The sequence below is a fragment of the Artemia sp. Qi Xiang Cuo genome, chromosome 12, assembly GCF_049724085.1.
Source record: "Artemia sp. Qi Xiang Cuo chromosome 12, ASM4972408v1, whole genome shotgun sequence".
Classification (NCBI taxonomy): Eukaryota; Metazoa; Arthropoda; class Branchiopoda; order Anostraca; family Artemiidae; genus Artemia; species Artemia sp. Qi Xiang Cuo.
In genome coordinates, this window is record NC_142805.1 from 17,233,178 (window position 1) to 17,258,622 (window position 25,445).

General features: G+C 33.6%; 1 long non-coding RNA gene across 1 annotated transcript in view; it reads right to left on the reverse strand.

Moving 5' to 3' along the window:
• The window catches only part of LOC148945848 (uncharacterized), a 72,730-nt gene that overhangs the window by 4,711 nt on the left and 42,574 nt on the right, over nt 1-25,445 (reverse strand). Inside the window, exon 2 of the long non-coding RNA XR_016142638.1 lies at nt 3,643-3,763. This is a non-coding gene — a long non-coding RNA (uncharacterized LOC148945848). The remainder of the gene's footprint in view (nt 1-3,642; nt 3,764-25,445) is intronic.

Sequence of the window (25,445 nt, forward strand, 5' to 3'; positions counted from 1 at the left end):
GATTTAATTTTCTTACACTTACTGCCAACTATGCTCTCCACAAAAAAATAAAAAAATGAAAAATGATTATAACCGTTAGACTATTTATTTCAATTTTTGCGCCTTGGGCAAGTGCCTCCTTTGTCACCCCTAAAACCAGCTCTGACAATAACCAAATAGGAATACATTTCACTAAGAATAAATTGCCTGTCCAGAAATTTTTTGCCAAGCTTTGTGATTAAATGAAGTAAAATAACGAACAGAGTTTCTTCTGATGAAAGTAAAGAGCATAAATTTAACTTAAAACGAATAAAAATTTTTGCTTCACATTTTATGTAATATAATCTGCTACATCTGCCAGTCAGTCCGCGATTTACGGGACATACTAGGGCGGTGGGAGGGAGAGTATACAAAAAGGACAGATACTAAAACTCAGGTTTAATATTTTCGGTCATAAGGATTATGGCAATATCCTTTAGATGCTTCCTAGATATGGCCCCAGAAAGGACCACATTGGTGTCACATGACACTTTTTGACGGCTTTATCAAGACAAATTTAGAAAATTACGTAGATATAAAATTAGCTTTTAAATGAGACCTTAAAGAGCTCTCTATGATATCTTGCTAATTTTGATAGTCATTAGACGATTTGTTAAAAATATTAAAGGGGCTCTGAGGGGGACCTTTTTGACGGCGTTATCAAGACAAATTTAGAAAATTACGTAGATATAAAATTAGCTTTTAAATGAGACCTTAAAGAGCTCTCTATGATATCTTGCTAATTTTGATAGTCATTAGACGATTTGTTAAAAATATTAAAGGGGCTCTGAGGGGGACATATACAAGAGGGGATATTGTTAGCCTCAGGTTTAGGGTTTTCAACCATTCAGAGTATGATGGTACATTTTTAATTCATCCCAGTCTTTCCATTCCAGGAATGACACCCAAAGTGTAATTTATGGGTGCCATATGGCACTTTTTTATGAAGTTATCAAGTTAAATTTTATACAAAATAGATTAGATGTAAAAACTGACTTTCAATTACCCCTTAAAATGCCCTCTGATCTTCCATTTCCCCACTAACGGCGAAGAAAAAAGAGGACACATCACTGCTACCTATGCAAAAAGTGTTTTCCTTATTGTTCAGGGCGGGTGCTGAAATTTTCCCGTGTTTTGTTTCCCGATAATAGTAATTCCAATGGTGCATTTTCATTGCGATCCAACACCATTTTCGAGGGGTTTTAGGCTCTTTTTTAAAAACGCCTGTAAATTTGTTTTCTAAATAACATTTTACTATTAAAATTAATTAAAATAATAGATTATATATGATAAAAATAATAAAATAATAGATTAATTAAAACACTCTCGGACAGTGCTGACTCAAAAGTTTAGGAAGTAGAATCAACGCCGATTTTCAAGAAACATCCAGAGGAAAAAATGATGCATAATTGTGTGCTATTATATGTGGCCCTAATTTATTTGAAATCAGCATTTGATAGTGTAGATCGTGTTTTATTGCTGAATGTTTTATTAAATCTAGGCCTACCAGCCCGTTTTTTACAAACTCTATCATCTATGTATTCATTGAATAAAAGTTTTTTGAAAGTTGTTGGGAAGGGAATATCTCTGCCTTTTTTCTCGAAAAAGGGCGTGCGCCAAGGAAGTACACTCTCGGCAAAATTATTTGCTATGTTCATTAATGATATTGTTCCTTATTTCTGACAAAGATGGGCACCAACTCTCCGACTGGGAAATCTGAATATGTCAATGCTACTATTTGCAGATGACATTATTTTACTGGCAAAGACAAATAATGATTTACAAACTCACTTGAATCTCCTTGAAAAATATTTGCAAGAGAAGAAACTAGAGGTGAATGTCACGAAATCTCAAGTCATGATTTTTAGCAAAAAAAACCCTTGGAATCAGCACCACAATTTTTATTGAATGGAAAATGCTGGAAGTGGTGGAAAAGGCCAAATACTTAGGTTTCATCCTTTGTCAAAATGGAAAATGGACGAGTCATATTACAACAATGGCACAGAAAGGAAGAAATTCATTATTTGGTATATACAGAAGTACACTAACAGCAGAAATAAGTGAACTAAGTGTCCACAAACATATATTTAATACTAAAATTATGCCTATCCTACATTACGGATCAGAAATATGGGGGTATCAGCCGGCAAAGCAACTAGAAACCCTTCAGCCTCAATATTATAAACGAGTTTTTGGCCTACACAATACAACACATACGTTAGTTTTAAAAGGTGATCTTGATATATTTAACCTGAAATTGAAAAGATATACCCAAATCATCAAATTTTGGTTAAGACTTCTAGAACTTCCCCAGACTAGACTTGCCTGAGCAGCATATGAAGATCTTCTCCTTCAATGTAACAAAACATCATGGACAGCACAAATCAAAAGGATATTAGATGAGAATGGATTTTCAAGTTTGTGGGAGAAGGGAAAAGGGCCAGAGGATCATGAAAAGTTCTTCAAGGAATTTAGTGCAAGACTTGAAGACCAAAAAGTGCAACTATGGCAAGCAGCTGTGGACAAACCTCCGAGTCTTACTTTGTATAGAGAAGTAAAAGAGAATTTTGGTCAGGAGTTTTATTTCAAGCTGGGATTGCCCATTAAATATTTGAGGATTTGGATTCAGATTCGAGCAAATTGTCTTCCAATTTATACTAAGGTTGCAAGGAAAAAGAGGGAAGGTCCGGAGGCCGGGTGTAGTTGCTTGAAATGTGGGGAAAATGATTATGGGTTTTGCCATTTCCTCCTCCGGTGTAAGCAACTATCTCATTTAAGGGGATTAAATATCGAGGAGGGGGAAGATAGGCTGCTTTGTGAGTTAATGAGGTCTAGGACTCCCCGTTATATTGTGGCAGTAGGAAATTTTGTATTGATGGGAAGGATGTCAAATGAAGTGTAATTTTTCTTTAGTATTTGTCTTTTTGTATATAGCTTTAACTGGCTTTTAAATACAGATTATTTTTATTATTATGCCTAGTTTTGGTGAAAATGCAATGTCATAGAATTTATATTCGTAAAATATACAGATCTTTTTTTTAAATATCCATGTTGAAAAAAATAATGTCATTTTTTGACATTGAAATGTCATATATCGGTATGATATAGGCCAAATACTTGTAGTTTTTCGTTCAAATACAGAGAAGTATTCTGTGTCTTTTGCCATTTTTCTATTGTTTCAATTAAAATAAAAAAAAACCCTTGACCCCCCACCCCTAAATGTTTGTCCGACTCGTAAAAACGTAACAAAAAGGAAAATAAACATGTTTTTGAAGTATATTGTAAAGTTTACTTTTGTAAAACGCCCCGGAAAAAACATTATTTTATAAGTATTTCTGTGTCAGCTACAAATGGCAACTTTCGTCAACTAAGCAGGTTTTTTTTTATTAGAACGCATTTAAAACTTTGGGTTACTATGGGCCGTGGTTTGGTCTTTACTAGGTTGCAATTTTAGTGTTAATCATGAAAACAGAGAACAATTTTTTTAAATATTGAAGTTAATATGTCGTCCTATCCCCCCTTACAGGGGGAGTGATAACCCCTGTCCTTCCTTGTGAGCCCCCTGTCGAGTAACCAATAAATTTTGCAAAGACAACGTAGCGTCACAAAAAGTCTTTGCCTTACCCATCATATTTGGAGCAGAATTCTGTCATACAGCTTGCTGACCCATGAATATGTGCGTTCGGACCTTCAACTGTAGTTAATCACTAGCTGCGTTCGTTTTCACCGTTCGTCGTTCTTAGTTCTAAAAATATGTTCTCGGTTTTACTCTTAAAATGCGTTTTATTTCGCCATTTTAAGAAGGTAGTTTTAGCTGAAAAAAAACGGCTTATAAGAGCTTCCTTAATTTCAAACCACAGATAGAATTTCAATCAGACAAATTGAAATTCAACCGCAGCCAAAATGAAACGATAGTTCTGAATGCAGCAAACAAGCATTAGAGTTATAAGGGCGGAAAAGTGATCCTGACAAAGAAATTCAGCTAGAAACTGGAGCAGACAATGCAAAATCAGGAACCTCACAGCTATGTTTTGCACCTGCTGCTGGGGAATTTTTTAGAGCTGAAATAAAATAAAATTAAAACTGTGCATTTGCTTTGCTGGAAATTTTTCTTCAAAAAGTAATACGTTTAGAAGATGATGTAAATATTCATATTGCTGATTTCGTAAACTTTATTTTAAAATCCCTGTTTTATTAAAGTATTCTAGAAAGAATCTAAACCAACCATGGACAAATTTCTGTTACGAATGATTTGGGAGATACTTTAATAACAACCCTAATTAAAATGAAGTTGCCCTCAAGCCAGGGCTAATTGGAGGGCAAATCTGGCATCAGCCTTTTTCAGGATCTAATATAAATGATGTCATTTTACTTGTTGATAGATAGTCTATTATCCATCGGTCCGTCCTAGGGAAGAACTAAGGTAGATAGTCCTAGAATTGAGGGACACAATGTAAAATAATTAAATTATTTTTCATTCTTTGTTTTGTTTACCATGGCCCTAGAGTGTTAGTACAATAAAACCTAATTATGTGTATCCATTTTCTTTAAACAGACAGGAGTTCTATGCCTCCTAGCTTGCCTCTGATATAAATGAGTCAATAAAAAATCAAAACAAAAACGCTCTTGTAGAAAACAAGCAAGACAAATGATGGGCGTAAAAGTATCATTTTCCTCCCATCAAATGCAAGGTCATAAATGTAGGGCATCCTTAAGATAGAAATGAACAAAGCTTCAATTATGTATCTGTGTTCCTTAAACAGACAGAAGGGGTAAACCTTCAAGCTTTGACATATTCAATCACACTTTTGGGCTCTTTATTTTCCAGGGAGACTTTCTTTGGATTTTTCCCCCCTATCTAATTAAAAGCAGTAGGGATAGCATCAGGTACAAACAGAGGCGGATCCAGGATTTTTTTTAGGAGGGGAGGGCAAAATAGGTTGACCCAAAAAAAATTTGAGAGGGGGGGGCAAAATAGGCTGATGAAATAAACTTGCGTTAGGAGCAAGTTAAATTAACGCAAACTTGAGTTAATTAAGTAAATTACACTACTTTAGACTGCGCTAGGGGAAGGCACGCCCCACGCCCCCCCCCCCCTCTGAATCCGCCACTGGGTGTAAATGACCATCCACTTAGCTTACATAACCAGGAGGAAATCATGCAGCTCTCCCATGCTTCAGCCCAACCCCTCTAATGTGCAAATATATAGCCAATATTATATATTTCAAATGCATTTTGCTGCCTGTCACTGTTTTTCTAGTTCTTATTTTGTCACAGCAGATTGAATTTACAGGTACATGAGTTAAAACAAGAGAGAAAAATTGACAAAAAAATTGGAAATGTGTAATTTCAGGTATTGATTTGAACACTAGGAAGGTTGGGGTAAAGTAGAGCAGGGTTGCAGGCAAAATGTGTTAGCTACAATTATTCTGCATAGTATGTTTTGGAATGAAATATTTTTCGGTTTAAGTTTTTGGAATAAAGTATTGTAAATATTTTTTTGGAATGGAGGAAGGTTAGGTAAAGGAGGGTCAGGGGTTACCTCCCGTATGTTTTGGAAATTAATTGTAATCTATGATATAGAAGATTCCTCTTAAGATTTTAGTAGAGTAGGAACTACCATTTTGCGTACGCCCCCGTACCAAACAGGTTTTTCTGATAGATATTCTATTCTACTGGTCATTACACTCTTTCAAAGAGATTTACGCAATTAATTAAACCTGTATTATAAAACCAGCGCGTCTTGTTTCGAGTTTTAACGGACAAGTTTTTGAAAAGCAAACAGTTTTTTTTTCTTGTTTAGCATTTGCAAAAAAGGGGTAATTAGTGAGTGGAAAATTTTTTAATGCATTTACAATCGGAGATGTTTGATTAACCTTTGCAAAAAAAAAGGGTAATGGGATTTTTGAATTAGAGGAGATGCCATGATTATGTACTGTATAATACACAAGTGATGTTTTGGAGCGTATTGTCAATTTAACGAGAAAATGTCTGAAAAGTGTTTTAAGGGAGACGGGTTGCATGGAGGGTTCAGTTGCATGAGAGTTCAGTTAAAGGGGGTACAGTTACACGGGGATTTTGCTTATACAGGGGTTCAGATACAAGGGGGTTCAGTTGCACGGGGGTTGAGTTAAATGGGGATTGAGTTCCACGAGAGTACGAGAAAATGACTGAAAAGTGTTTTGAGGGAGATGGGTTGCATGGAGGGTTGAGTTGCATGAGAGTTCAGTTAAAGGGGGTACAGTTACAAGGGGGTTTCGGTTATACAGAGGTTCAGTTACAAGGGGGTTCAGTTGCACGGGGGTTGAGTTAAATGGGAATTGAGTTCCACGAGAGTAGTGCTTTGTCGTGGTTTAGCTTGTCACAGTTTGAAAAGAACTTTACGGGGATTGAGAGAGTCAGCTGCATAATTCCGTGTGATTTTTCTTTACTTGATGGTCATTAAAAACTAAAATTGTGTGTTAAAGAAGTAGTTATTGTATCTTTTAAAGAAACTTTAAGGGGTTTGAGAGCCTCAGACTCATAATTCCATGTGTGTTTTATTCCCTGGGAGATCATTAACAATGAAAATGTGATGTTATATAATTAGTTTTTTTATCTTTTAAAACAGCTTTACAGGGTTGTATAGACTCACTTTCCTAGTCATGATTGATTGTTCTTTAGTTGGTATTCATTAACAACTATATTTTTGTGTTAAATAATGCGTTTTTGTAAAAAATAAAAGTACAGGACGGTTTTGGATATAGTCAATTGCACAAGTCATTAGTGTTTTTCTTTACTTGATGGTCATTAATTACGCTATTTTCGTGTTATAGAATTAGTTTTTGTAACTTTTTTAGTAAATTAACGTGGATTGAGAGACTCAGTTTACTAATTCAGTGAAGTTTTTCTTCATTTGGTTCTCATTAATATAAAATATTTTGTGTTAAATAAGTAGTTTTTGTATCTTTTAAAAGAGAGTTAAGGGGTTTGAGAGACTCAGTTGCCTGATTCCGTGTGGTGGTTATACAGGGGTTCAGTTACAAGGGAGTCCAGTTTCCCGGGGGTTGAGTTAAATGGGGATTGAGTTCCACGAGAGTACGAGAAAATGACTGAAAAGTGTTTTGAGGGAGAAGGGTTGCATGGAGGGTTGAGTTGCATGAGAGTTCAGTTAAAGGTGGTACAGTTACACGGGGGTTTCGGTTATACAGGGCTTCAGGTACAAGGGGGTTCAGTTGCACGGGGATTGAGTTAAATGGGGATTGAGTTCCACGAGAGTAGTGCTTTGTCGTGGTTTAGCTTGTCACAGTTTTAAAAGAGCTTTAAGGGGATTGAGAGACTCAGTTGCCTAATTCCGTGTGATTTTTATTTACGTGATGGTCAATAAAAAAGAAAATTTTGTGTTAAATAAGTAGTTTTTATATCTTTTAAAATAGCTTTACTGGGCTTGAGAAACTCAGTCGCCGTTTTCCGTTTGTTTTTCCTTTACGTGGTAATCATTCAAAAAGAAATTTTTGTGTTAAATCATCTTTTTCTTTAAATTTTAAAAGATATTTAAAGGGTTTTATAGAATAAATTTACTAATTAAGTGTTGTTTTCCTTTACTTTTTGTTCATTAAAAACGAAATTTTTGTGTGTTAAATAAGGAGTTTTTGTATCTTTTAAAAGAGCTTTACGGGGATTGAGAGACGCTGTTGCCAGATTCCAGGTGGTTTTTATTGACTTAGTGGTCATTAAAAAGGAAATGTGTTTGTTAAATCAGTAGTTTTTGTATCTTTTAAAACAGCTTTAAAGGGTTTGAGAGACTCAGGCGCCGAATTCTGTGTGATTTTTCTTTAGTTGGTGCTAATTAAAAATGAAATTTTTGCTTTAAATAAGTAGTTTTTGTATCTTTTAAAATTGCTTTAAGGGGGTTGAGAGATTCAGTTGAGTGACTCCGTGTGATTTTTCTTTACTTGGTTGTAATTTGTTGTATATTTTAAAATAGCTATAAAGGGTTTGAGAGACTCAGTTGCCTGATTCCGTGTGGTTTTTCTTTACTGAGTGCTCATTAAAAACGAAATTTTTGTGTTAAATAAGTAGTGTTTGTATCTTTTAAAAGAGATTTACGGGGTTTGAGAGACTCAGTTGCCGGATTCCGAGTAGTTTTTCTTTACTTGATGGTCAATAAAAACGAAAATTTTGTTTTTAAAAAGTATTTTTTTTATATTTTAAAAGAGCTTTACGGGGATTGAGAGACTCTGTTGCCTGATTCCAGGTGGTTTTTCTTTACTTGGTGGTCATTAAAAACGAAATTTTTGTGTTAAATAAGTAGTTTTTGTATCTTTTAAAAGAGCTTTACGGGGATTGAGAGACTCAGTTGCCTGATTCCGTGTGATTTTTCTTCTTTTGAGTAAAGACACTCGATATCCTAAAAAGTATTTAATTCAAACTTTTTTAAAACTTCGAAATTTTTCAACTTTATTTATTTTTCTCTTTTTTTGCACAACTTAAAATGTCAAAATATGCTTACAGTTCTAATAAATGCGCTCTGTGATTTGTCAGAGACTTGATGTGACTGTCCTACTGGTCTTCTATGAGAAGTTATTCATACTACCTAATCTATTGAAAGCATTAAATCTGTATTTTTTACACAGTGGAACAATAAACACATAAGTCATATCTTAGAAAAAAAGTGAAGATGGAGCATTTTAATAAAGTGTGTTTACATAACAAGGTTATTGTAGCATTGAATGCTGACAAAGAGAAGTATTTAAACTTTGAAACAAGTACAGGTGGTAGCACTAATGGAAATGTATGCATGCATTGTCATGACAGTAAGGAATTAAATTTCTTTGGAATACCGAAAAAATTCAACTCTGTTGTTGGTGGTTATGCGAGATTGAGATCTCCAGAGATGATTGCACTCAAAGAGAATGCCAACATAAAAATAATCATTGATGATAGAGGAAAACTCCTTGCTACTGTTGCAGGTAACACATTACCTACTGATACATCCAATCATCACCTTTCAGGTATTAGCATTCAACGGAAGATCAATAAAAGAAAGGCCTACTCTTCTACTAATATCGTAAACCATATCTTGTCTACATGCCGAAACTGTTACCTGTGTAAAAATAATGTGATAATAGACAGTGAAATTGCCAGAAAAATAAAAAGGGCATTGTCAGAAAATATCACGATGGAATATAAAGATGAATCGATGAAAAACAAAGCACCAGCAAACGTTACTGCCATTGATCAAACAGTCATTGAACCAAATAATACCAAAGACGAAAAGCATATTGAGCCTGTTGATGAGGCACCAGTAAAAATTGTATATGACTCAAAATGGAATAATGATTATTCTACTGATTACGAACTAAGAGAAGACAATAGCCATAATATCAAGAGAGAACATGGTGAACTATTTTATGGAACAGATTCAAAATGTCCAAAGTTAATCGTTGATATTAATAATGTATCGTAATATATTTTTTGTATTAATATTCTACATAGCATTATTTCATTAAAAATATATTATGCATTACATTGTTATGTGTTCATTATTTTTAGAGTTAGCTAGCATATAAAACGTTTAGAATGTATAATAAAAACTCTTATATGTAATAAAAGTAATTTTTATACATATATTTTCAGATAAACTTGGACAAATTCTTTCATTAATTTACCTACATTATACATAAAAAAAGACATATCATTCAATAAATTATGACGAAATTCTCATTAATCTATAAACTCCTTACTTAGATTACATAATGGATACACAATGAAAAAATTTCATTTAAGGAATAATCCAAAAATAGTAAGAAAGTAGCAAATTCTATCAAAAATATGTTAATATGTTTAAGCAATAAATATCTATAAGCTTAACCCGTCTTTATTCTTTGGAATAGTTTTATTCATTTCATTAAATTATGAAGAAATTGTAAGTAAGTAACAATAGCTTTCTTGAATTCGCTTCCTGCACACAATACAGATATTTAATTCAAGAAATCATAATAAAATCGCAAGTAAGTAATAAAGTCTTTATTGTTTTCACCTATTGGATACACAATACTGAAATTTCATTCATGAAATTATGAAGGAATTGTAAATAGGTAACACACTCATGTTACCTCATTGATACACAATGCAGAAATTTCATTTAAGAAATTATCAAAAATTGTAAGTAAGTAGCAAATTCTTTCATGAATTCACCTCCTGGGTAAATAAAAAAGACAATTCATTAAAGAAATTATGAAAAAATTGTAAGTAAGTAGCAAATTCTCTCTTGAATTCACCTGCTGAATAAACAAAAAAAGACATTTCGTTCGAGAAATTATGACAAAATTCCAAGTAAGTAACAAACTCTTTATTGTTTTCATGACTTAGATATACAGTACAGATACTTCATTCAAGAAATTAAGAAAAAACCGCAAGACCTTTCCTTTTTTTTTCTCTTTATCAAACACTCTTTTCAATTAGATACACTCTTTAGAAATTTAATTCATGAAATTGTGAAAAAAATTCTCATTCAGCAACTAGGTCTTTATCTTAGTCAACAATCAAATACAACATATGTACATCTCAGAAAAGAATTCCATAAATTAGCGGACAGATGTGGACATTTTATAAAAGAAACTATGAAAAAATTCCCCGTCGTAAGAACAGTCATTATAGTACCCGACTCACTGATACAAGCTGTGGACAATTCATTCAAGAAATTATGAAAATATTTGTAAGTAAGTAACAAACTCTTTATTGATTCCACCTCTTGGATATACAGTACAGATACTTCATTCAAGAAATTATGAAAAAATCGCAAGTAAGTAGCTTTTTTTTTCTTAATCAAAAACAATTTTCACTTAGCTAAATGATGTAGAAATTTAATTCAAGAAATTATTAAAAAATTCTCAGTAAGTAACAATTTCTTTCTTGAAGTCAACTCTCGAATATGCAATACGGAAATTTCGTTAAAGAAATTATGAAAAAATTGTAACTAAGTAGCAAATTCTTTCTTGAATTTACCTGTTGGACAAACAAAAAAGACATTTCATTCAAGAAATTATGAAAAAATTCTAAGTAAGTAAAAAACTCTTTATTGTTTTCACGAGATAGATATACGAAGTAGAAATTAAATTCAAGAAATTATTGAAAAGTTCTCAGTATATGTAGCAAATTCTATCTTGATATTCACATGTTGGATAATTAAAAAAACATTTCGTTAAATAAATTATGACAAAATTCTAATTAAGTAACAAACTTTATTGTTTTCACGAGTTAGATATACGACGTAGAAATTAAATTCAAGAAATTATGAAAAAATTCTCAGTCTAAGTAGCAAATTCTTTCTTGAACTCTTTCCTGAAGTCACCTCTTGGATACACAATGCAGAAACTTCATTTAAGAAATTATCAAAAATTGTAAGTAATTCTATGGGACCTCTACACGTGATTAAACATGTTTTGAAACTACATGCTATTTGCTTGCCTTTCCTTGGCACCTTTCCAAACGAGCGGGGATTCCCCACTGGTTCCTACACATTGCAAAAAAAGTGACGTCTCTGTGTCGTCTCTGTATCGTCTCTGTGATGACACACACACATAGAGACGAGACACGCACAGACACGACACACAAACAGAGTCTTAGTGAGAGAGATATCCAAAAAGTTGGGTTGATCTAGAGTTCACTTAGAAGTGGCACGTCACTCTAAGTGAACCTAGATCAACCCAACTTTTTGGATATCTCTCTCACTATGACTCTGTTTGTGTATCATGTCTGTGCGTGTCTCGTCTCTATGTGTGTGTCATCACAGAGACTCTGTGATGATACAGAGACATCACTTTTTTTGCAATGTGTAGGAATCATTGGGAGATCCCCGCTCGTTTGTAAAGGTGCCAAGGAAAGGCAAGCAAATAGCTTGTAGTTTCAAAACGTGTTTAATCACGTGTAGAGGTCCCATAGAATTACTTACAATTTTTGATAATTTCTTAAATGAAGTTTCTGCATTGTGTATCCAAGAGGTGACTTCAGGAAAGAGTTCAAGAAAGAATTTGCTACTTAGACTGAGAATTTTTTCATTTTCTTGAATTTAATTTCTACGTCGTATATCTAACTCGTGAAAACAATAATGTTTGTTACTTACTTAGAATTTTCTCATAATTTCTTGAACGAAATGTTTTTTTGTTTATCCAACAGGTAAATTAAAGAAAGAATTTGCTACTTAGACTGAGAATTTTTTCATAATTTCTTGAATGAAATTTCCGTATTACATATTCGGGAATCAACTTCCAGAAATATACTGTTACTTACTGTGAATTTTTCAATAATTTCATGAATTAAATTTCTACATACTGTTTAACTGTGTAAAGATGGGGCTGGCAAGAGAAAAAAAAGTTACTTACTTTCGATTTTTTCACAACTTCTTGAATGAAGTATCTGTACTGTATATCCAAGAGGTGAAATCAATAAAGAGTTTGTTACTTACATACAAATATTTTCATAATTTCTTGAATGAAATTTCCGTATTGTGTATCCAAGCATTGACTTCAAGAAAGAAATTGTTACTTACTGAGAATTTTTTCATAATTTCTTGAATCGAATTTCTACATCGTGTATCTAAGTCATGATATTCTTGAGTGAAATTTCCGTATTGTGTATCCATGAGTTGACTTCAAGAAAGAAATTGTTACTTACTGAGTATATTTTCCCAATTTCTTGAATTAAATTTATACATCGTTTATCTAATTGAAAATTGTTTTTGATAAAGAGAAAAAAAATTTACTTACATGCGGTTTTTTCATAATTTCTTGAATGAAGTATCTGTACTGTATATCCAAAAGGTGAAAACAAAAAGAGTTTGTTACTTACACTTACAAATATTTTCATAATTTCTTTATTTAAATTTCCGTATTGTGTATCCAAGAGTTGACTTCAAGAAAGAAATTGTTTTTTTTTCATAATTTCTTAAATGAAATTTCCGTATTGTTTATCCAAGAGTTGACTTCAAGAAAGAAATTGCTACTTACTGAGAATTTTTTAATAATTTCTTTAATTAAATTTCTACAACGTGTATATAATTAATGAAAACAATAAAGAGTTTGTTACTTACTTGTAATTTTGTCATAATTTCTTGAACGAAATGTCTTTTTTGTTTATCCAGCAGGTGAATTCAAGAAAGAATTTGCTACTTACTTACAATTTTTTCATAATTTATTTAATGAACTGTCTTTTTTATTTAGCCAGGAGGCGAATTCAAGAAAGAATTTGCTACTTACTTAAAATTTTTGATAATTTAGTAAATGAAATTTCTGAATTGTGTATCCATGAGGTAACATGAGTGTGTTACCTATTTACAAGTCCTTCATAATTTCTTGAATGAAATTTCAGTATTGTGTATCCAATAGGTGAAAACAATAAAGACTTTATTACTTACTTGTGATTTTATTATGATTTCTTGAATTAAATATCTGTATTGTGTCCAGGAAGCGAATTCAAGAAAGCTATTGTTACTTACTTACAATTTCTTCATAATCTAATGAAATGAATAAAACTATACTAAAGAATAAAGACGGGTTAAGCTTAAAGATATTTATTGCTTAAACGTATTAACATATTTTTTAAAGAATTTGCTACTTAATTAAAATTTTTGATAATTCCTTAAATGAAATTTCTTCATTTTGTATCCATGAGGTAACTTCAAGAAAGAGTTTGTTGCTTACTTAGAGTTTCGTCATAAATTCTTGAATGAAATGTCTTTTTTTATTTATCCAGAAGGTAAATTAAATAAAAAATTTGTCCCCGTGTGTCTGAAAATATATGTATAAAATTTCCTTTTCTTACTTATCCGTGTTTTTAATTTAAATTATAAACGATTTATATGATAGATAAATCTAAAAATAATTAAAAAATAAATATATAATTAAATAAATATTTTTAATGGAAAAGCGATATGTATAATATTAAAGCAAAAAATATATTACGATACACAATTATTATCAATAAGTAACTTTGGACATTTTGAATCTGCTGAATTATATATCCCAACTTTCTCTATCTTTATATTATAGCTCGTGTCTTTTCATGTTTCTTAATAAGTAGAATAATTGTTATTATCTATTGCGTCATGCACAGTTTTTACTGGAGTCTCACCAAAATGTTCAATATGCTTTTCGTCTTTTGTATTATTTGGATCAATGACTGTTTGACCAATGGCAGTAACGTTTGCTGCTGCTTTGTTTTTCATCGATTCATCTTTATATTCCATAGTGATATTTTCTGACAATGCCCTTTTTATTTTTCTGGCAATTTCACTGTCTATTATCACATTATTTTTACACAGGTAACAGTTTCTGCACGTAGACAAGATATGGTTACGATATTAGTGGAAGAGTAGTCCTTTCTTTTATTGATCTTCCGTTGAATGCTAATACCCGAAAGGTGATGATTGGATGTATCAGTAGGTAATGTGTTACCTGCAACAGTAGCAAGGAGTTGTCCTCTATCATCAAGGATTATTTTTATGTTGGCATTCTCTTTGAGTGCAATCATCTCTGGAGATCTCAATCTCGCATAACCACAAACATAAGAGTTGAATTTTTTCGGGATTCCAAAGAAATTTAATTCCTTACTGTCATGACAATGCATGCATACATGTCCAATAGTGCTACCACCTGTACTTGTTTCAAAGTTTAAATACTTCTCTTTGTCAGCATTCAATGCTACAATAACCTTGTTATGTAAACACACTTTATTTAAATGCTCCATGTTCACTTTTTTTTTAAAGATATGACTTATGTGTTTATCGTTCCACTGCGTAAAAAATACTGATTTAATACACGCAATAGATTAGGTAGTGTCAATAACCGATCATAGAATGTCGGTGGGGAAGTCACATCGTGTCTCTGACCAATCACAGAGCGCAATTGTTAGAAATGTAAGCATATTTTGACATTTTAAGATATGTACAGAAATAAAAAAAAATAAATAAAGTTGAAAAATTTCGAAGTTTTAAAAAAGTTTGAATTAAACACTCTTAGGATATCGAATGTCTTTACTGAAAAGAAGAAAAATCACACGGAATCTGGCAACTGAGTCTCTCAATCCCCGTAAAGCTCTTTTAAAAGATAAAAAAACTACTAATTTAACACAAAAAATTTCGTTTTTAATGACCAGCAAGTAAAGAAAAATCACCTGGAATCTGGCAACAGCGTCTCTCAATCCCCGTAAAGCTCTTTTAAAAGATACAAAAACTACTTATTTAACACAAAAATTTCGTTTTTAATGATCACCAATTAAACAAAAACCACCCGGAATCTGTCAACTGAGTCTCTCAATACCAGTAAAGCTCTTTTAAGAGATACAAAAACTATTTATTTAACACAAAAATTTCGTTTTTAATGACCACCAAGTAAAGGAAAACCACGCGGAATTAGGCAACTTAGTCTCTCAAACCATGTAAAGCTCTTTTAAATGATAAAAAAAATTACCACTAAGTAAAGAAAAACCACACGGAATCAGGCAACTGAGTCTCTCAAACCCCTTAAAGCTCTTTTAAAAGATACAAAAACTACTGATTTAACACAAAAATTTCGGTTATAATGACCAACAAGTAAAGAAAAACCACACGGAATCAGGCAACTGAGTCTCTCAAACCCCTTAAAGCTCTTTTAAAAGATACAAAAACTACTTATTTAACGCAAAATTTTTGTTTTTAATTAGCACCAAGTAAAGAAAAACCACAAGGAATTAGGCAACTGAGTCTCTCAATCCCCTTAAAGCTCTTTTAAAAGATACAAAAACTACTAATTTAACACAAAAAATTTCGTTTTTAATGAGCACCAAGTAAAGGAAAACCACAAGGAATTAGACAACTGAGTCTCTAAAACCCCGTAAATCTATTTTAAAATATACAAAACATACTTATTTAACAAAAAAATTTCTTTTTTATCTATAACAAATTGAAGAAAAATCTCACAGAAATAGGCAACTGAGTCTCTCAAACCCCGTAAAGCTCTTTTAAAAGATATAAAAACTACTTATTTAACAAAAAAATTTCGTTTTTAATGACCATCAAGGAAATAAAAATCACACGGAATTATGCAACTGACTCTCTCAATCCCCGTAAAGCTCTTTTAAAAGCTGTGACAAGCTAAACCACGACAAAGCACTACTCTCGTGGAACTCTAATCCCCATTTAAACATCAAACCACTCGTGCAACTAGAACCCTCCTTTGTAACTGAATCCCTAGTATAGAACACCACACGGAATTAGGCGACTGACTCAAACAATCCAATTACATTAAAATTAATAGACACAAAACTACTGATAGAACACGAAAATTTCGTTTTTTACGACCATCACGTAAAAAAAAATCTCACTGAATTGTGCGACTGACTCTCTCAATCCCCGTAAAGTTCTTTTAAAAGTGTGACAAGCTAAACCAGTACAAAGCACTACTCTCGTGGAACTCAATCCCCATTTAACTCGCCGCCCGTGCACCTGCGCCCCCGGGGCGCGGAACCCCTGTGTAACCGAGAACCCCGTGTGACTGTACCCCCTTTAACTGAACTCTCATGCAACTCAACCCTCCATGCAACCCATCTCCCTCAAAACACTTTTCAGTCATTTTCTCGTACTCTCGTGGAACTCAATCCCCATTTAACTCAACTCCCGTGCAACTGAACCCTCTTGTAACTGAACCCCTGCATAACCGAAACCCCCGTCTAACTGTACCCCCTTTAACTGAACTCTCATGCAACTGAACCCTCCATGCAACCCATCTCCCTCAAAACACTTTTCAGACATTTTCTCGTTAAATTGACAATACGCTCCAAAACATCACTTGTGTATTATACAGTACATAATCATGGCATCTCCTCCAATTCACAAATCCCCTTACCCCATTTTTTGCAAAGGTTAATCAAACATCTCCGATTGTAAATGCATTAAAAAATTTTCCACTCCCTAATTACCCCTTTTTTGCAAATGCTAAACAAGAAAAAAAAACTGTTTGCTTTTCAAAAACTTGTCCGTTAAAACTCGAAACAAGACGCGCTGGTTTTATAATACAGGTTTAATTAATTGCGTAAATCTCTTGGCAAAGAGTGTAATGACCAGTAGAATAGAATATCTACCAGAAAAACCTGTTTGGTGCGGGGGCGTACGCAAAATGGTAGTTCCTACTCTACTGATTTTCCAAAGTACACCTTAGAAATTTTTTGGGTAAGTTTGGAAAGCACTTGATGCTAAAACTGCTTCCACAAACTTTCTAAAACATATTAGCCCTCTGACACACCTACAAAACAAATTTCTACTATTTTTAGATGAAACGTCCTATCCATGATATGTATAAATTTAAACAAATCAAATCACTGGCTGGTATTATTTTTTTTCATTGTTTTTGATTTTAAATTATGGCACTGAAAAACAAAAATAAAGTAGTGAAACGGAGTAAGAGACTCAGTTCGCCGTTCTAAGAACGACGTACTAAGAACGAAGAACGGCATTTCAAAAAACGGCTTATAAGCGGAAAATAAAATCGAACGGCTTATTTGTAACTATGCTGTAACTATGGCTTGTAACTATGATGCTACTTTGTCAAATTTCCTTTGAGAGGATCCACTGGTGGGTAATGATACGTTGGAAAGTTTAACAAATATACTTGAATCACTTTAATGCTAAGCCCTTCAGTCAGACACATCCGCAGAAAAAAATTTTCCTGGGAGAGAAGTGCAAAAAAAAATCACTTGAAACTTCGAATAAGAAGTGACTAAAAATTCGGCAATATCTAAGGTTACGGGGGGCTCGTACCCCCCCCCCCCCTTCTCATGTACATGGATACGAGCATATTTTTGCTATTTCATGCACATAATATCTTTGATTAGAATGCAGGAAGTTCCATGCCTCATTTGTGTTGTCCAGATTCCCACATTTCCCCCCCCCCCTACATTTCCCTCACAATCCACTTGTTAAGGGGTTGCACAGAGATTGGAGTGGAAGAAGATTTTGCGTTTCTCCGTTAGCCTTAGGAGGCTTGGAGATGCGTTGAGTTTTTAGCAGAATTAGAGTTGGTTCGTGCCTGTGCACCCTGAAAATTTTAGATTTGAAAATTTTCAGCTGTGTATTGACTGGATAAGGGCTCAATTCCATTTCTAATATAAAATAAAACTAAAAATATAATGTAAAAATGAAAAATATAAAATTATAACGCGCTTTACATACTCTAGAAAAATAGTTACTTGTAAATTTGGGTTCATCGTATCTACATATATTGTTAAATAGATTTCTGGGTTGTTGGGCAATATATGGGCAGTTACAAGGAAATCGGTCACGAAAAACCCGTTTTTGACGGGTTAATTTAATACACCGCTATAAAGTAATGGACTGCATAGCGTATACGATATTTAAACTGTTGTTTTAGGGGTGTAGGGGGGGGGGGAGGTACCTAGGTAAGGTTAGGTTACGTATTTAATGTATGCAATGCTTTACCCCCCCCCCCCCCTACCCCCTAATGTGTAAATATATAGCCCAAATTTGTTTATAAACTATTTTATATTCATCCTATTTTATTTTGTTTCATTAGCATTAGCCAAACTTGACTTTTTAGAAATGCCCAAATAATGCCCAAGTACCGATTTCTGTTATAGACTGCGGATCCATAGCCTATGCTGCCAATGAATTTTCTTGTTTTTTTCTTGCCCATAGCTAGTTACTGAGACTTTATCAAAAGCAATTACAGAGACTTAGGGTTGGGATAACAGGGTGACTCCTTCACATTAACCCTCCATTCCTCCTCTCCAGATTGGCTACTCATGATAGCCGGTGAGTTGTTACTAACGCCTCAATAATATGAAATAAAGACCGACATTGAATAGAAGTGGTGTCTCCCAGACCCCCCCCCCCCTTCATAGCTTGGCCACTGATGATTGTCAATATTTGTTTTTCTTGTAAGATTTATTAATCTAATAAAAAAAACATCCAATAACACCCCTCTCCCTGCAAGGCTCTATGGCCAGTACTGTAGCGAGAAACAAAGGAAAAACTTTATTTTGTAAATCTTTATCTTACGAAACCTATTGAACTGAACCTGCATAATTTCAAAAACCATAATTAATGACTTACAGAAAAATAACCGAAACACTGAAATCTAAATTAAACCTAAGAGAAATGAAGTTTAATTTGTTTCACCTGACATTTAATTATTCAACCTTGGTCGTAATTAGTTTGTCTGTCGTTAGATCGAAGATTAAGGCTTCCTACGTAGATTGACCATCATTATTACTCTGCTGAGAAATGGTCTGTATAGTAGTTTAAATTTGACAGGTAATTCTTAAAGTAATTAAATAAAAAAAAACAAGTTTTTTAAACTGAAAGTAAGGAGCGACATTAAAACTTAAAACGAACAGAAATTATTCCGTATATGAAAGGGGCTGTCCCCTCCTCAACGCCTCGCTCTTTACGCTAAAGTTTGACTCTGTCTCACAACTTTATTTTTTAAAACAATAAAAAACTTTAGCGTAAAGAGCGAGGCGTTGAGGAGGGGACAGCCCCTTTCATATACGGAATAATTTCTGTTCGTTTTAAGTTTTAATGTCGCTCCTTACTTTCAGTTTAAAAAACTTGTTTTTTTTTATTTAATTTCTGATCGTTTTTTAGTGAATGCAGGGGATGTTTCCCCCCTCTTTAAAAAATCGAGTAAATTTTCTCAGGCTCGTAGCCTTTGATGAGTAATACTAAACTTAATAAAATTTATATATTTAGAATCAGCATTATAAACACATTCTTTTGATACATTTATTGACATCAAAATTCCGTTTTTAAAAGTTTCGATTACTATTGAGCCGTATCGCTTGTTTTTTTATTGTTTTTTTTTATTACGTATATGTTATTACGTATATGAGGGGGTTCTTCCCTTAGTCAATACCACGCTCTTTACTTTAAAATTTAAAAAAAAATTTGATACAAAACCCCATTAAAAAAAAAGGCCTTTTAATTAGATTATCGAGCTATTTTGAAAGAAAAAAGAAAAAACTGTCGCTTAACGAGGGTGTTTTTGACTTGGGGGACAACCCCCTCACATACGTTATAATTTCTGTTCGTTTTAAGTTCTAATATTCCTTCTTACATTTCAGTTGAAAAAACTTGTTTTTTTTTTATTTAATTTCTGATCGTTTTTTAAATAATTTTTGGAAATCCGGCGCCCCCTTCATAGAAATGTCCCTTACCCCAAAGAAACATCCACCACGGAAATATTCTCCAGATTAACCCCCTCGTCTAGCCCCCCCCCTCCAGAAAAAATCCTTCCTGAAAATGGTTGTATACTTCCCAATAACCAATAAATAATGCTGGCAAGTCCGGCGCCCCCTTCATGGCAATTTCCCTTCCCCCATGAAAACTTCCTTCATGAACAGATCCTCCAACATAACCACCGACCCACCCTTCCCTCCCACTACCAGAAAAAAAACCTCCTGAAAACTTCTGTATACTTCCCAATAACCAATACTATATGTTAACATTGGGTAAAGTTCATAACTTTTAGCCCTCCTCTGGGAACTTCGGGGGATTAAGTTATCCTAAAAGACATATTTATCATATTTTCGACCGTGCTGAACAAAATGGCTATCTCAAAATTTTGATCGGGTGACTTTGGGAAAAAAATAAGCGTGGGAGGGGGCCTAGTTGCCCTCCATTTTTTTTGGTCACTTAAAAAGGGCACTATAACTTTTAATTTCAGTTCCAATGAGCCCTCCCACGATATTCTAGGACCAATGGGTCGATACGATCACCCCTGGGGAAAAAAAAAAACAAACAAATAAACACGCATCCGTGATCTTTCTTCTGGCAAAAAATGCAAAAGTCCACATTTTTGTAGATAGGAGCTTGAAACATCCGCAGTAGGGTTCTCTGATACGCTGAATATGATGGTGTGATTTTCATTAAGGTTCTATAACTTTTAGGGGGTCTTTCCCCCTTTTTTTCAAAATCAGCCAAATTTTCTCAGGTGCGTAACTTTTGATAGGTAGGACTAAACTTGATGAAAATTATATATTTGAAATCAGCATTGAAATTTGATTCTTTTGATGTATCTATTGGTGTCAAAAACCCGTTTTCTAGAGTTTCGGTTACCATTGAGCCGGGTCGCTCCTTACTTAAAGTTCGTTACACGAACTGTTTGATTTGCAAGAAATAACCAAATCGAATCTGCAAATTTTCGTAACTACCGCTGCTACTAAAAATTTAAAGCGTATAGGAAGAATGTGAAAATTCATTTGCAGCTTTTCGTTTGGCATTGGAGGTGGGAGGTGAGAGCCAAAATTTCCGAGGGAAGCCAAGGACTTCAATAAATCCTTATGCCATAAAAAAAGAATCAGAAAAGTTGTGAATTCACTTTTTAATGGAAAAATCCCTATATTCGATTTTAGGAGAAGCGGATACCAATTAAAAAATAGCACAGCAGTTGAAAATAATTTCTGACAAAACGAAAGGAACTGCAAAGAAGAGAGAAACGAGGATAATACAAGCCAGTGAAAAACGTAAATTACACTGCAAATATTTCGGTCAAGACCTCCGCTTGACCGTCCACAGTGCACAATACTAAGAAAGAAAATTACTGCTAAAAATCCAAAGATATTATAAAAAATCAAACCTTAAAACAAACACAAGACTAGAATATGTAGACCCTCTCAAAGTAACGGTGGAGCAAGAGCTTTTGGCACATTGTCTAAGCATACATTTTCATGAACTAAAAGCATTGCAAAATTTAACTAATTTCATTTAATTTTTTTTTTCTGTTAAACATGGTGACACTGAAAAAAATGTGGTACGGCTAAAACCTTCACGATTTTGAAACAGCAAAAAGAAAAATCATAGGACATCGCCGTTCCCAGTTATGAATATTTTTATTTTGATATATCAATGCGAAAATTCTGTTGCAGCTTTTCGTTTAAGGAGGCAAGGGACAACATTTTCCAAACGAAGGCTAGGATTGCAAAAAACCCTTAGTTTCGCCCATTTTCAATAATTGTGCCTGTTATCCGTAAGTACTTTATGAGAGCCTGTAGCCTATAGAAGTTTGATCCTAGTATAGATTGGATTGTCATCCGCCCAGTATTCGTGAGGACTAAAAGCGGTGGGGTAATTCAAAGGCTGTTATGTGATGCCTTTTGTCAAAGGGCATTTATGCCCAATCCTAGAAACGAAGTACTTCAAACCACAGTCTAGTCCCCGTTTTTGTATCTTATTATTTTGGATAAATGCTTTCCAAAAAATATTTTTTTATTCAGTTCACTGTAACGAAATGTAAGTAAGGAGCAACCCCGCTCACTAGTAACCAAAACCCTAAAAAAACGGAATTTTGATTAATAGATACATGGATAGAATCAGATTTTTATGCTGATTTCTAATACATAAGTTTCATCAAGATTAGTCTTACTTATCAAAATTTACGCGCCTGAAAAAATTTGCCTTATTTTGGAACAAAGGGGAAAACACCCCCTAAAAATCATAGAATCTTAATGAAAATCACACCATCAGATGCAGCGTTTCAGAAAACCCTACTATAGAGGTTTCAAACTCCTATCTGCAAAAATGTGGAATTTTTTATTTTTTGCCAGAAAAAAGATCACGAACGCATTTTTATTTGCTTTTTTTTCCAGGGGTGATCGTATCGACCCGCTGGTCCTAGAATATCGCGGGAGGTCTCATTCAATCGGAAATTAAAAGTCCTAGTGCCCTTTTTAAGCGACCCAAAAAATGGAGGGCAACTAAGCCCCCTCCCACGCTCATTTTTTCCCCAAAGTCACCCGATCAAAACTTTCAGATAGCCATTTTGTTCAGCATGGTCAAAAAATAATAACTATGTCTTTGAGGATGGCTTAATTCCCCACAGTCCCCGGTGGAAGGGCTGCAAGTAATGAGCTTTGCTAAATCTTTACATATAGCATTGGTTATTGAGAAGTATACAGACATTTTCAGGGGGGATTTCTTCTGGTAGTGGGTTTATTTGTTTGTTATTTTTCCCAGGGGTGATCGTATCGACCCAGTGGTCCTAGAATATCGTGGGAGGGCTCATTCGAACGGAAAATAAAATTTCTAGTGCCCTTTTTAAGTGACCCAAAAAAAATGGAGGGCAACTAGGTCCCCTCCAACGCTCATTTTTTCCCAAAGTCATCCCATCAAAACTTTGAGATAGCCATTTTGTTCAGCATGGTCGAAAATAATAACTATGTCTTTGAGGATGACTTAATCTCCCCCAGTCCCCTGGGGAAGGGCTGCAAGGTATGAACTTTGCGCAAAATTTATATATAGCATTGGCTATTGGGAAGTAAACAGACGTTTTCAGGGGGGGGGGGGGGTTTCGGGGTTTAAGTGGGAGGGTCTTTCCATGGAAGAAGTTTTCATAGGGGAAGGGACATTGCTATGAAGGAGGCACCGGATTTATCAGCATTATTAAAACAACGATCAGAAAAAAAAACAAAAAAAAAACAAGTTTTCAACTGAAAACTTTTTAACATTAAAACTTAGAACGAATAGAAACTATTACGTACATGATTGGGTTCGCCCCCTAGTCAATACCTCGCTGTTTACGCTATTTTTTTAGGACTTTCATAGGAGCTAATTAACGGCCTTTGTGATTAAAGAAGAATTAGAAAAAAAATTCGAACTTTAGCGTAAAGAGCGAGATATTGACTAGGGGGCGGACCCCCTAATGTATTTAATAAAAAATATACAAAAATAGAAGTTCGTTACGTAAGTTAATTTGTAAGTTACGTATATTTATTACTAATAAAAACGTTCGTAAATAAAATTAAACAACTGTCGAGAAAGCCATTTAGCCGAAAAAAGTAAGATTAATATGCAAATTTCGTTTTAATTAATCATGCACGGCGAGCCAAAATCAAAACTTGCATTAAATCAAAAACGTTCAGAAATTTAATAAAAAAAACAAGTTTTAAATAACTGAAAATAAGCAGCGACATTAAAAGTTAAAACTAACATAAATTATTTCATGTATACCCCCTCTTCAACGACTCGCTCTTTACGCTAAAGTTTGACTCTTTTTCACAAATCTATTTTTGAAACAATAAAAAACTTTAGCGTAAAGAGCGAGGCGCTGAGGAGGGGACAGCCCCTTTCATATACGGATTGATTCCTGTTCGTTTTAAGTTTTAATGTCGCTCCTTAATTTCGGTTAAAAAACTTTTTTTTTATTTAATTGTAATTTAAACTCCAATACACGAAAATACAGAACCATTATGCACCTAGAAAGAAAATTATTCTGATTCCAAATATGTAAAATTTATTAAGTTTAAAGTTACTCGCCTATGTACATTTGTACTACTTCATGAAAAGGGAGAACAACCTCCAAAGTGATCTAGAATCAATGAAAATCTTAACATTCAGTTTTGGGCGCCCAAAATTCATATCAGAGAATTTTAGAACTCCCAACTATAAAAGAACGAATTTTTTTTTCGCTTCACAGGTGCGTGTTTATTCGCTTTTTTAGCGAGGGGTGACTGTATTGCACCAGGATTTGGGGAAAAATTCCATTCAAACAGAAAATTTGAGTTCTAGTCTTTTTTTAGAGCAAAAAATATCTGGAGGGCAATTAGATTTCACCCCGAGGCCGATCACAGCCAAAGATAGCGTCACGTCACGTCACTAACACAATAACGTTAATAAGATTGATTAAAACAAAACTTTCCGAAAAATAAGTTTTTCAAAGAAAAGTAAAGGCCATATTAAACTTAAGATCAGAAGAAATAAAATCCTACAATAATTTAAACTCAAAGCGACCAAAAATTACTATTAAAGAATAAATGAAACCCAAAACGAACAGAAATTAAATAAGCAATCATAGCAGAAAAATATACAACATGTACTAATACAAATGAATAAATAAGAGCTGGCCTCTGGCCCACCATGACCCGACCCCTGCACCCCAAAAAACTAACGATGTTTTATTCCCAAACTTATGGGACCCCTCTCCCCCTCCCCCCGAAAAAACATTAACGATAATTTATTCCAAAACTTATGGGAGCTGACCCCTGGCTTCTGGGAAGTATACAGATTCTTATTTGTGTGTGTGTGGGGGGGTGGGTGTTACAGGAGAGGATCTCTCTTATGCGGGAAGAGCCCATGACTCTTCCAGCATCATCCAGCACTGACAACTTCTCAACAGAAGGGTTGGCATATGGCTGCTTGTTTGGCCCAAAATCTTTCATGTATTTTCAATATATATATATATATATATATATATATATATATATATATATATATATATATATATATATATATATATATATATATATATATATATATATATATATATATATATATATATATATATATATATATATATATATATATATATATATATATATATATATATATATATATATATATATATATATATATATATATATATATATATATATATATATATATATATATATATATATATATA